Genomic DNA, 13,241 nt, shown 5'->3' with positions numbered 1-13,241 from the left:
GTGTGTGTGTGTGTGTGTGTGTGTGTGTGTGTGTGTGTGTGTGTGTGTGTGTGTGTGTGTGTGTGTGTGTGTGTTCCTGGGTGTGTACACATTGCAGCGTACTAACACAGAAATGGCTTTGAGGACTCTGCCAGGTGTTTTCATGTCTGTTTTTATCAAAGCAAAAGCGTCGCAACTGTGCAGAAGCAGGAATGTAGTTGAGATCAAAGTGAAGCCTGGAGATGGATGTAGTCCGGGGGGTATAGGAAGTAGGGAATAATCGTTAATAGCTTTGTATAAACAATCGGTATACATACAATATTATAATTTCATCTTGGAACATGGTAATAAGGGCTCAAAATTATAATGATCGGAAACTATATAGTAACAGTATAACAATATGTTGGTACAATATGGTCACCTGCAAACAATACAATGGTTAAATAAGTGCAATATTTTGGATTCAAAATGGTAATATGGTGAGATTATTGGGGCAATGATCTGACAATAATGAGGTATATTAGGTTGATGTTTTAAAAATATTATGGGAAGGTGAAATACCTTGAAAATCACATGAAAAAGACACAATGGTGAAATCCATCCCCCCCTCATGTTTCAAGGTAATACTGTAAAAATGACACGTTTACTGCTCAAACTTGTTCTCCGGAAACACAAATACTTCTATTTACTCTCTAACAGCAAGTCAGATGAGATGATTGGTTCCAGTATCATATCTGTCCATTAAAAGTGAATCCACAGTCAGGAGACATATAGCTCAGTGCAGCATAAAGACTGGAAACAGGAAACCAGTTACCACAGCAACATCTGCCCACTCGCACCAACAACTTGAGGTCGCATAGGGGTCATGCGCCTGACACCTGTTAGGCTCTGAGCAGTGGCAAGGCAACCACAGAGACTCCAGAGGTTGCTGTGCCTGGGGAAGAATTGTTCCGCCTCTTAATGTAGAACGGCAGATTTTTATTTTATTTTTTCAAAGTTAAAGATGAAATATATACAGTGTTTATTAGTGAGCTTTAAGGGTGCCAAAGCAAGGCTGTTTCCCTTCCGAGTCTTTTTGCTAAGCTAAGCTAACCTGCTTACATTTGATGTTGGCATCAACCCAACCCAACCGAAGAAAATGTCAAACTGTTGTATCAGAAGAAAACGTGACGTGTCACAATTTTGCACTTTTCCCATTCCTATCCGGCACACAATGGAAGTATTTCAACGCATCTTCAAACTTTCTTTCCTTTAGCTGAATGTGAAGGTTTTGCCTGAGGTGCTGACATTTAGTCCGGTATCTCCATGATGCATGTCAAGAATGTTTGGAAATGCCAATTACAATATGTTTTAAACAAATCTAAGTGATGGAGACAGAGACACCCATTAGGCTCCAGTGTCACTGGAGGTTACTTTGGCTATGCCTTGATTTTAAATGTATGTGGAGAAGATGATCCGTGCACAGCCAAGGACAGGAGAGCTCTGCAGCGAGAGAAAAGTGCCCGCTTTCTCATTTGTACCCATCGACCGAGCGTCCGCGATATATAGGTGAGGTGACGTGTCTGTTCAGAGCCCAAAGGACACTAAAAGACAAAAACCCGCCACAGAAACGATACGCTCGCCCTGCTGCCGTCTGGCTAGCGCTTCAGAAGGATCAGCTGTAGCGCCGCCAGACTACAGAGCAGCTTCTCTCCTCAGGCGGTGAGACTCCTCAACTCACCCTGCACCGCGAACACTTTGTCTAGGTCTCTTGTGTGGCACAAAGGGACCACCGCGAACACTTTGTCTAGGTCTCTTGTGTGGCACAAAGGGACCACCGCTAACACTTTGTCTAGGTCTCTTGTGTGGCACAAAGGGACCACCGCTAACACTTTGTTGTGTCACTGTGTTGTAGAATGACAAGATGTGAACCTTGATGTTTGAAACTTGAAATTGAAATATTGGATCTTCCCTAATAGCGCTCATAATTTGCATTGCACACACACACACACACACACACACACACACACACACACATAGATACATATAAATAAAAGCATATCTCCTTTTGTTACAGGCCACACATTGAAATTCCTTGGAATTCTAACTGAAATAAGATGACAAGGTATCTTTGAGAAATCTTTTATGAAGCATTAGTTTAACATTTGAGTTACAAGCATTAGTTTAGGGTAAAAGTCTGTTGGGTTAACACATCTAGGAGAACTAATAGAAACATTGCACAATTAATAGTGTTGACATCGCTAAACGGTAGAAGCCCAACACCAGATCTGCTACCACACGAGTATGTTGTATGGCAAGAGAAAAATAATAGCACAGCTAGAAAAATGTGCCTTTTCTTGAGCGTGATTTGTTATTTTATTTTGTATTCATTAGAGGCAGGCAGGCAGCACAGTTTGACCCCTGCCCTATGAATCTATACAAGCTTTTATGGACAAAAACACATTTAACTGATGGCCACCTCCAAATGTAAGTCCACTTAGAACAAAATGGTAGCAAAGAATACGTCTCTTGTCCATAACTGCTTCAATTTGCTTTTGGGAAAGGTTGGTTGTGGTAATATTATAGTAAAAATATAGTAAATATAGAGTCCATCCATCAGCAGCTCCTGGTTCCTGCCCACCTCCCTCCACACACACCTCAGCCACTGGGCGTGGCTCCCTCGGATGTTCACCTGCCTCAGTGCTCCCTCTCCTTCTTCTCCCCTGTATGTGCTCCTCAGGTTGCAAAGTTGGTCACTAAGGCCAAAGCCTCCACCTGTTCTCTGGACCCCATGCCCACAGCCTTGGTCAAGGCGTGCCTACCTGCCCTGTGCCCCATTATGGTGAACATCATCAACTCCTCCTTGGCATCTGGTCTTGTACCCGACAGCCTCAAGATGGCCTCAGTCACTCCCATCCTCAAAAAGCCAGGTCTGGACATGGATGACTGCAACAACTATCGACCGATCTCCAACCTCCCTTTCCTGAACAAAATTCTGGAAAGAGCAGTGGCCGCCCAACTCCATCAATATATGGCCAACCATGAGCTCTACGAAACATTTCAATCTGGTTTCAGACCACATCACAGCACAGAGACCACCCTCATCAAAATCACAAATGACCTCCTCATCGCTGCAGATTCTGGTCACATCAGCATCCTCGTCCTCCTGGACCTCTCAGCTGCCTTCGACACAGTCTCCCACACCATCCTCCTCACCCGCCTATCTGACTACCTTGGCCTCACCGGTTCAGCTCTCTCCTGGTTTCAGTCCTACCTCACAAACAGAAAACAGTTTGTCACCATCAGAGACTCCAGTTCCACCCCGGCCCTAGTCAACCATGGCGTACCTCAAGGCTCTGTGCTGGGACCCCTCCTCTTCACCATCTACATGCTTCCCCTTGGTCAGATCATCCGCCACCATGGTCTCAGCTTTCATTCTTATGCTGACGATACACAACTATATCTCAGCACCAAACCATCCACCCAGCTACCCCCACAGTCACTTGTAAACTGCCTACATGCAATAAAAATCTGGATGTCATCAAACTTCCTAAAACTCAACAGCAACAAAACTGAGCTCATGGTTGTGGCTCCCAAGGCCCTGCTCCGGAAGGTTGGAGATCTCCACCTGGACGTTGACGGCTGTTCCTTCTCCCCATCCTTGGAAGTCCGCAACCTGGGTGTCATCCTGGACCCAACACTATCATTCCAATCTCCAGGGTTCTCCAGGGTTCTCACCCGCACCAAGCCCTGGCAGCACATCACCCCCACCCTCATCCACCTCCACTGGCTTCCGGTCAAGTCCCGCATCACCTACAAGATCCTCCTCCTCACCTACAAATCCCTCAATGCCCTGGCTCTTCAGTATCTATCTAACCTCCTCCACCCTTACACACAGTCCCGGAACCTTCGATCCTCAGGCACGGGTCAGCTCTCCATCCCTCACACAAAAATGCGAACTTTTGGGGACAGAGCCTTCAGTGTGACAGCCCCCACACTTTGGAACTCTCTCCCCATAGAGCTCCGCAACACACCATCTCTGGACACCTTAAAAAAACTCCTCAAAACTCACCTCTTCACCAAAGCCTATGTCCTCTAGCTACTGTTGCATTTGTTATGTTTATTTATGTCTTTGTTAAGCGTCCTTGGGTTTCATGAAAGGCGCTATATAAATCCTAGCTATTATTATTATTATTATTATTATTAAATAAAAAACATTCTTTAAAAAAGGCAAGTTTATGCATGAAGCACCTTTCTAACGCAGACTATTCAGGATGCTTGACATCAGGCAAAAGTATTTAAAAACACATTTCCCGTAAGTACAGAATCAGATCTATGAAAGTAATAAAATACAATGATAAATGATATACATGTTCAGTAATATATTGCCACTTTGACTTCTCTGTTTATGGTTTGAACAAATGAATCATAACAACAGAGACACAAGAGATGTTTTAGCCATAGAAGCACGGCTCTAAGTCAATGTCAGTCTTTTGAAATGTACTGACAATACAATTATACTAATAACCTTGTACCATCCATGGTCCCTGATGTTTTTATGCTTTTTTTTATTACTTTTTTTACGTTAGCATTCAGCTTAAAGCCCGAGCATGTCTGTAGACTCTTTTTTTTATTTGTTTAATGAGGCTTAAGTATTGACAAGATCATCGTTCCATCTCATGCATTGTGGAGAAATACTTACTCTGCCTATAGTTATTTTGTTAAGACTATTCTCACAGATTTCAAATAGTAGACATGCCATTTTGGGACACAACTCCATCATCCACATGTGTATCCAAAGATGCACATTTTCACTTGTGCAAACCGTTGAAAAAGGGGCAGCGTGAGACATCGCCTCCCGAACCGATGCTCCTGGTTCAGGCTCTTTTTTTCGTCCACTCAGGATGTGAATCAGTGAGCAGAATGCGGAGCTTCACCGGGTCCGATGCACCGCAGATGACCTCCCGTCCCGACACCTCTGGCAGGACTTCTCCTTTTGCATAGAAACAGTTCCAACGCAATTGGAAAAACAGTCTCCACGCGTTCAAAGTAGATGTTGAAATGTGAGCGTGGGAGGACAGCGCTGTGTGCAAGAAGACAGAGAGGCACTTCAAGCAACACTCCTTCTCCGTATCTGTGACGTACAGGAGTTCAACTCTCTTCATGGCATCATAGTGAACGGCTCATAGGAGAGGGACAGGCAGTGATCATTTGATCCACGACAACAATAGTTTCTCTCAGTTACTCGTGTTCAAGGTAAAAAACATTGCAGCTCGAGAGGGGGATTAAAAAGTTCAGAGATGAGTCATGCACAGTATGACATCTGTTCACGTACTGTATTTTCTGCATTTAAAAAAATGCAATTCAAAGATAAAAGACTCACTCTGCATCAGTGGATGAGCAATTTGAATACTGTATCTAAAAACAAGGTGAAAGGCAGACGGCTGGACAAACGGATATATAACAAAATAATACGATAATATAAATCAGTATATTGTAAATATAATATACAATATAATATCAACAGCTTTTATCTTATTCTAAAGGCCGTTTTACGTCACGTCCTTTACACCAAACAGATCACCTCTATTTCAACAAATAATCCAAACCAATTCCATCGACTATAGAGGAGCTATAGAAATAAAAAAAACTGACCTGACTACAAATTAAATGGCAAACTTCATATCTTCTTAAACTTCAGCCATAGCTGTGGGCGGAGCCATTGTGTTTTTAGGTTGTCCATCCGTATGTCTTTCACATTCTCCTGAAAGCGATATTTTAGGAACGCCTGGAGGGAATTTGGAAAACATCCACATGGGCTCATGGATGAACTAATTGTTGTTGTTAATGTTGTTGGCTATAACTATGATTATTTTGGGGAAAAGATAGGAGAGTTGCAGTTGAAGGGACTTGATGGCCCAACGAAGGAAAAGAGGTCCACAGTAGGATCCACAAGTTTCTCCTGAAACCTTCTGGTCCCGGGATCCTCAGTCCTCACTGCATTGTTGTCCACGAAGTAAATAAACTCAGCCGGTTCTTTTCCTTCATTGCTATATATATATATATATATATATATATATATATATATATATATATATATATATATATATATACTTCAACTATTTTAGTCTTCAAGGTTAAGGTGTCCAGAAACTAAATATTACGTAAACACATCTCCTCCTCTCACCACTCGCTCCTCTCTCGTCTCCTCCATGCTGCTCGTTAGTGGATTGTTCCCGCCCCCAGCTCACAGGTGTGTCTCATTGACTTCTCCTTGGCTCCTCCTTCTTTTGCTGTCATGGTGGAAAGGGCTATTCTGTGTATTTCCTTTTTCCCTTTCTGCTAAACTATTTATACTATGTTTTGTTTTTAATTTTATAAAATACTATTTAATTACTTTTTTTGACACACTAGGCTTTGATGTTTTAGAACATTTTAGACAAATTACACTGTGATAGACTATGAAGACTTTTTTCAACATACTATACAATGACTGTTTCAAGACTTTCTCCGACAAACTATAAACTGACTTTTTAAAAATACAATAAGACGACTTTTTGTGACTTTCTTTTGTCCCTTTTTTTTTACATCCATCCATCCATTTTGATCCGCTGATCCGGGGCCAGGCCAGGTCAGCAGATTTAGGTTCTCCAGACATCCCTCATCCCAGCAACACTTTTTATACCTTTTTTCAGACATACTGAAAAGACTTTATATTAATTGAAAGACATTGTATTCTATGACTTTTCTTACTTTTTCAGACTTTTTTCAAAACAATATACGATGCCTTTTTTCAAACAGACTATACTTTGACCTTTAGAAGTTTTCTCTCATAACTATAATACTCTATATATATATATATATATATATATATATATATATATATATATATGTATGTATATATATGTATGTATGTATATATATGTATATGTATATGTATATATATATATGTATATATGTATATATATATATATATATGTATATATATATATGTATATATATATATATGTATATGTATATATATATATGTATATATATGTATATATATATATATATATATATGTATATATATATATATGTATAGTATTATTATATATCATTCAACATGAATTTGATTGTCATTGTACAGAATCTTCAAAATGATTCAGTTTCAAATGTAAACCCAAAACATATATTTATTCCATGACCAAGTGGAAATACTCAACCATTCAAAAGAACGTACACAATAATGTGCTTGTTTTTTGTTTGTATAGTTGAAATATCAATAGCCACAGGCAATGAGATTTTGTCCACTACAGTAAGTAGTTCCCTCCCTATCATTCTAGATAACATTGAGTAATGTGTGTGTCTCACACAGTTGTGTTTAGCCTCTGCAATAACACACATCATAAACAGTCAAACATTTAATAAACTGAGCATATCTTAGACCACAAAACCTCAAATGCACCGTGACGAGTCACAGGTCGAATAAAAAGAGGAAACCACGGCTCTATATGACTCGGACTTCATTGAAACAAATGTAAACATTTTTTTATTTAAATCTTTAAACTTTAGCTGAATATAAATGGATGAGAGTGAAAAATGCTATCAGACTTAAAATCACAAACCTATTTCTTAATATTCAAAGTCAGAGTAGATTGTAATTGTTACCAAGCGGCACTGAACTGGTCATTAACGTAGATTAACACTATTGTGTGTGTGTGTGTGTGTGTGTGTGTGTGTGTGTGTGTGTGTGTGTGTGTGTGTGTGTGTGTGTGTGTGTGTGTGTGTGTGTGTGTGTGTGTGTGTTCAAGGAAGATAGAACTTAATAAATAAAAGAAACAAGGGAAACTCAAAGTTTGGACATTTTATTCTCAATTTATTTTCCAAGGTATTCAAGGTAAAAACAGATGACGGGCAGCCGAGTTCTGGATGTGTTGTAGCTTGGTGGTGATGAAGGCGAGGATGAGTGTTTCAGCGGCCAGAGAGGAGAGGGAGGGGCGTAGACGGTGATATTTTCAAGATGAAAGTTGTTTGATTGATGGGACATGAATTCATAAAAGGAGAGAGAAGAGGAGAGAGGAGCTCAGTGTATCCTAAGATGCAGTCTAGGCCTGTAGCAGCATCTCTAGGGACAAACACAGCTGTTACATGTTTAACTCCACTAACATAAGGATGACATCATCGTGATCAGCAGTCTTTTATCGCTATTGATAATTGTATTTTGGTGCTTGGACTCGTTTTTGCACCATGTCAAGCAACAGTTTTCTCGTAGACTATTAATGTCGTCAGTTTTAACAACAGCCTCATAACAGCTTTACAATCTGTTCTGACTACTTCTGTGTTATTTGGCCGATAGTCGAGAGCAACGGCAGGTATTTACTAAATTATTAATTTATATAAATGAGATTATGATGGTTGCCATGGCGGCGCGTACACAACACGAGGCTCTGCGTCTCTCCAGACTTTGCATATACTCCATTTCGTTGTCATAGCCCATTCAGACAGGATGTATTATTTCAGTTGTTTTCATTTCATAAGTCTGTGATCTTTCCACATTAATAAAGCCCCGACTACCTGCAGTTATTCAGAGACACTTTGCATTTTAAAAGTCTTTATACATAGATCCTGTTTACTGAGTTTTATCATCTTAGCTGTCAGTAAGACAACTGAAGTAATAGAAAAGGACATTAGTGATCCACTCGTTATCACACAATGAGGGAAATAGAAATTACTGGTGAATAATGCTAATATTAAAACTATTTTTAAACCCCTCATTGATGAAGATTCCATGTTTTTTACTGTTAAACATATTTTTTTATTACAGAACCAGCTCCTGTCGTCAACCTAAAATACCATTTGGAACTTCTTGTATGATGTAACATTGATCATTTTATTGATCAGTTTCAGTTTAGTTCAAATCAAAACTAAACAGATACTTCTTCTTTATGGTCCCCATCATGTCATGCAATTGTATTAATACTATATATATATATATATATATATATATATATATACACACACACACATTGAGTCAGAGAGGCAGAAACATTTATTTGATTTTGCATTAATTTTATTTTGTGTATGAAAAGGGAGATACCTGATCATCAGGATTAACCTTTTCATGTTGATTAAAGTTGATAATTTAAAGTTTCCAATTAGCCAAAAGTGAATATATATTTTTTCTTTTCGTGGGAGGAAACCTGAGTACCAGGGGGAAACCCACGCAGACACAGAGAGAATATACAAACTCCACACAGACAGAAAGAGGAAAGAATCTGAGTATGGAGCCAAATCCAGGTTTTGATCATTTGATAAGAAAATTTGAACCTGAAAGTTCAAGTTTTAAATAAATATAATAAATAAAAATAAGTATATTACCCCAAATACTTTTTGGGGTTACGTATCATTTTGATTTAGTTCTGGAATTTATTTGAATAAAATATATTTTTTAATTTTTCAGTTGCAGATTTATATTTTCAAATTCCAATCTTCTTTTTTTGTGAAAAAAATATTTGAACCCCAAAAAAAAATATTCGAAACTGAAAAAAAAAGAATATTGAAATTTGAAAATACAAAAATCTGCAAAAGAAAAATTAAAAAAAGATATGTTATTCAAAATAATTCCAGCACTAAATCTACATTTTATTTAACCCCAAAACAACTTTCCATGCACTTATTTTTATTTAGAATACATTGTTGAATTCCGAGACCAAAACTTGAACTTTCAGGTTCAAATCTTTTTTCCAAATGATCAAAACCGTTGCCCAGATTTGGCTCCATACATGTGAGGCTGCAGCGCTAACCACCTGAGCCACTGTGTCGCCCGGAAGGGAGGAGAGAGGGAAATAGAGGGGGATAGAGGGAGGAAAGATGGAGAGAGCGATACACAACGCATTGACAACGGGTCCTTGTCGATACGTTTACCTGACTCAACAGAGGAAAGACCAGGGCTGAGGATCTGGCTCCTCCAGTCCTGCAGCAGGGCTTCCTTTGGCCCAATCCCTCAAATATCTTTCTCCTCCTCTCCTCACCTCTTGGTCCTCCTCTCTTTGTTAAAACAAATAAAAAAAAAAAAAATATATATATATATATATATATATATACATACATACATATAAATAATCCATCAGTATGAAAAAGAAGATAGAAATGTATATTTACCTTTTTAATGAGGGTTTACACTTTCTCCACCTCCTCCTACATTGAATACAACTTATCACATCTAAAGTGTGTGTGTGTGTGTGTGTGTGTGTGTGTGTGTGTGTGTGTGTGTGTGTGTGTGTGTGTGTGTGTGTGTGTGTGTGTGTGTGTGTGTGTGTCAACCTCCATTAGCTCGCCAAGTCCCTGAGGTGGATCCCTGAGGGTCCTGCCTCAAAGCCCTCCAGGGTACCGGAAGAAGAGTGGAGGCTCTTTGGAAAATGAAAAAATAAGTTATCGGAATTATGCAGATGAAACACAATGTTACATAACCATAAGACATGGAGAATATTGTCCAATACAAGCACAGAGTGAGTACATTGGACCAATCAGTAATTGAAAAGCAGCATCTTCATCAATTAAACAAAGACGTAGGTAGTTCTTTCTTATACTGCACTCCTTTAGTCCTATATTTTATTCCCGTCTAATTCCGTTTTAGTTTGTCTTAATTTCCGGTTCTCTTGGCTCTTTAATGCTTTTAATTAAATTTGAATGTCATTTTGTGGTGTGTTTATTTTGATGTTTTGTGGAGAGAACTTTCAATGGCCTGGTGAATAAATAAGCTTACCGTCTCATGCCAATCAGTAAAAGCAAACGCACAGCTAAACAATATTAATCTGTTACTGGCAGATTAATAAAATCACTGTGTGTGGAGGGAAAGTTCCCACTGAAATATACAATTATGTTTTTTCTACTTCTACTGTACTTCACTACATGTATTTGACAGCTACATGTCCTACTTACTTTGCAGAGAAACATTTTACACAACTTATTTAACTCGTTGCTTTTACAAAACATGAAGCATTTTTAAAAAGTGAACAAAGTTACCCAACAATACTTAGTGTTTAACTACTCTGGGTGAAAAGTGAAAACACACATTGCTACATGGCTAACAATCAGTTAGTTGAGTCCTTACCTTGTTGTTCACTGACAGTTGTGTAGGTTAGCTTGAGTTGCGTTAGCTTGAGTTGGGTTAGCTTGCTAGCTTGATTGTTGAAGTGGTTTTCTTCAGGAGAAAGTTCGGTAAGCTGTTCTCTCGGTGGGGTCCTCAAGCGCAATGAGGAGAAAATAGGGACACTGTTCTCTTATAGGAACATGCGCGTTCTATAGAAGCTCTTAGAACATTCCATTTAGAACTTTAAATAATGACGCCAAACCCGCAGCCACTAGGCCACGCCCCCTGGCTGCCAGAACGTCACTTAAAACCTGCTGTCTGGGCATGGCATTCATAACTGGTGATAATAATAAACATCTCATACCAATGTATGAGATGTTTATTATTATCACCAGTTATGAAATGGGTTACTGATAAATATGTGTAATGTTGGGTCATGCATGGAGTGCAACTATGTTAATGCAGCATACATTCATAGAAATCACAACCACAGCACCATAACATTTTATTTATTTATTTTAAGTAAAAGAAGAAGAAAAAAAGGTCATACAAAATACATAAATTATAAATCTGAAAAAAGTTGGCATATGTTATTGGAGAAACCATGATTTAGTACATATTTCATTCTGTCGGCAAACTTGTTTAAAAATTAAAGATATTTTTAATCTAATTTCATCTCAAATTTGTATTTGTGATTTTGGGCTATACAAAATGAACTGAATTGAATTGAGATTTCCAATTTAACTGGAATAATTATAAATAATACATACTCCAATAATACTTACATTATCTTCTCTTATTTCAAGTAAAAATGAAGCCTAGATTTAAAACAGATTTTTTTTTGTGAAAAATATGACTATATCAATTAAATGAATCAATTAAAGTCCCTAATTAAAAAAAAATAAAGAATTGAACTGAATTGTCCTGCAGCTTTATATTCAGTTTATTCGGGCGTCAAGTGATGTCAATCAAAAGAGCCAAGATATTTTAGTCTTGTCATCTAAAAAGAGAAATGTGTGTTCAGGGACTTTACCTGGTTATTAGGTTTCAGCTCATTTCTCCTTTCTGTTCACATCATTGTTGGTCAGTTAATTCATGTGTTAGGGTTCTGATCATATTAATTCATGTGTTAGGGTTCTGATCATATTAATTCATGTGTTAAGGTTCTGATCTGATCTGATTTTTCCAACAATCGGGTCTCTCTCCTGTGTGTGAATCTCACTCGAGTCAAGGGCAGCGCTTATAGGAATACACACACGTGAGAGGATTTATAAGGTCGGTGTGTTTCCTGGACCGCTGAACGAGAGCCGTAAAGGCAGGAAAGTGACCTGTTAGTGACCCCTGGACTAGTCCAATGCATTATAATTAATACTAGAACATTCCGCAAAAGAAATGTTAAAGGTGTGGCAGCTACTGCCGTAAGCCGTCGCAATATAAATATATATATGCCAACATTACCAGTAGTAAGATGTGTTATTGAGGTAATTGAGGTGTCATTTCTGTATTTGAATGAATGAATGAATATATACTTTATTAATCCCCAAGGGGACATTTTTTGTCGTCATTAGTAGCGCCTTACAATTGAAGATACACAAGATAAAAGATCAAATATATAAAGAAGCAACAGGGATGAAAGATATATACAAATTAAAATAAAGTCATATATATATATATATACATATATATATATATATATATATATATATATATATATATATATGTGTATATTTAAATATACACAATAGAATAGAATACAACTAACTGGAGAATATATTTATATTTACAGCCGCAGAGTGTAATCATTAATTAAGTAAATTAGATAAGTAGATTAGATAAACAGTAGAAAGTGCAAAAAGCAAAGTATGTATGGTACAGTGATGAATTAATCCACAGAGGAACTAGCAAGCGGTGACTTGTTGTAAAGCTGTATTGCTGTCGGCAGGAATGTTCTCCTGTAGCGGTCCTTGTTGCAGCGGAGCGTGAGGAATCTCTTGTGGAAAGTGCTCCTCTGGCCCTGCAGCAGGTGGTAGAGAGGGTGGTCCAGGTTGTCCAATATGGACAAAAGTTTCTTCAGTGTCCTCCTCTCCACCACCTGCTCCAGAACCTCCTGCTTGCAGCCGATGATGGAGCCGGCCTTCTTAACTAGTTTGTTAAGTCTGTTGGTGTCACCGGCTCCAATGCTGCTCCCCCAGCAGACAATAGCGAAGTA

This window comes from Taurulus bubalis, assembly GCF_910589615.1.
Source record: "Taurulus bubalis genome assembly, chromosome: 19".
Taxonomy (NCBI): domain Eukaryota; kingdom Metazoa; phylum Chordata; class Actinopteri; order Perciformes; family Cottidae; genus Taurulus; species Taurulus bubalis.
Note: the sequence above shows the minus strand (reverse complement) of the source record.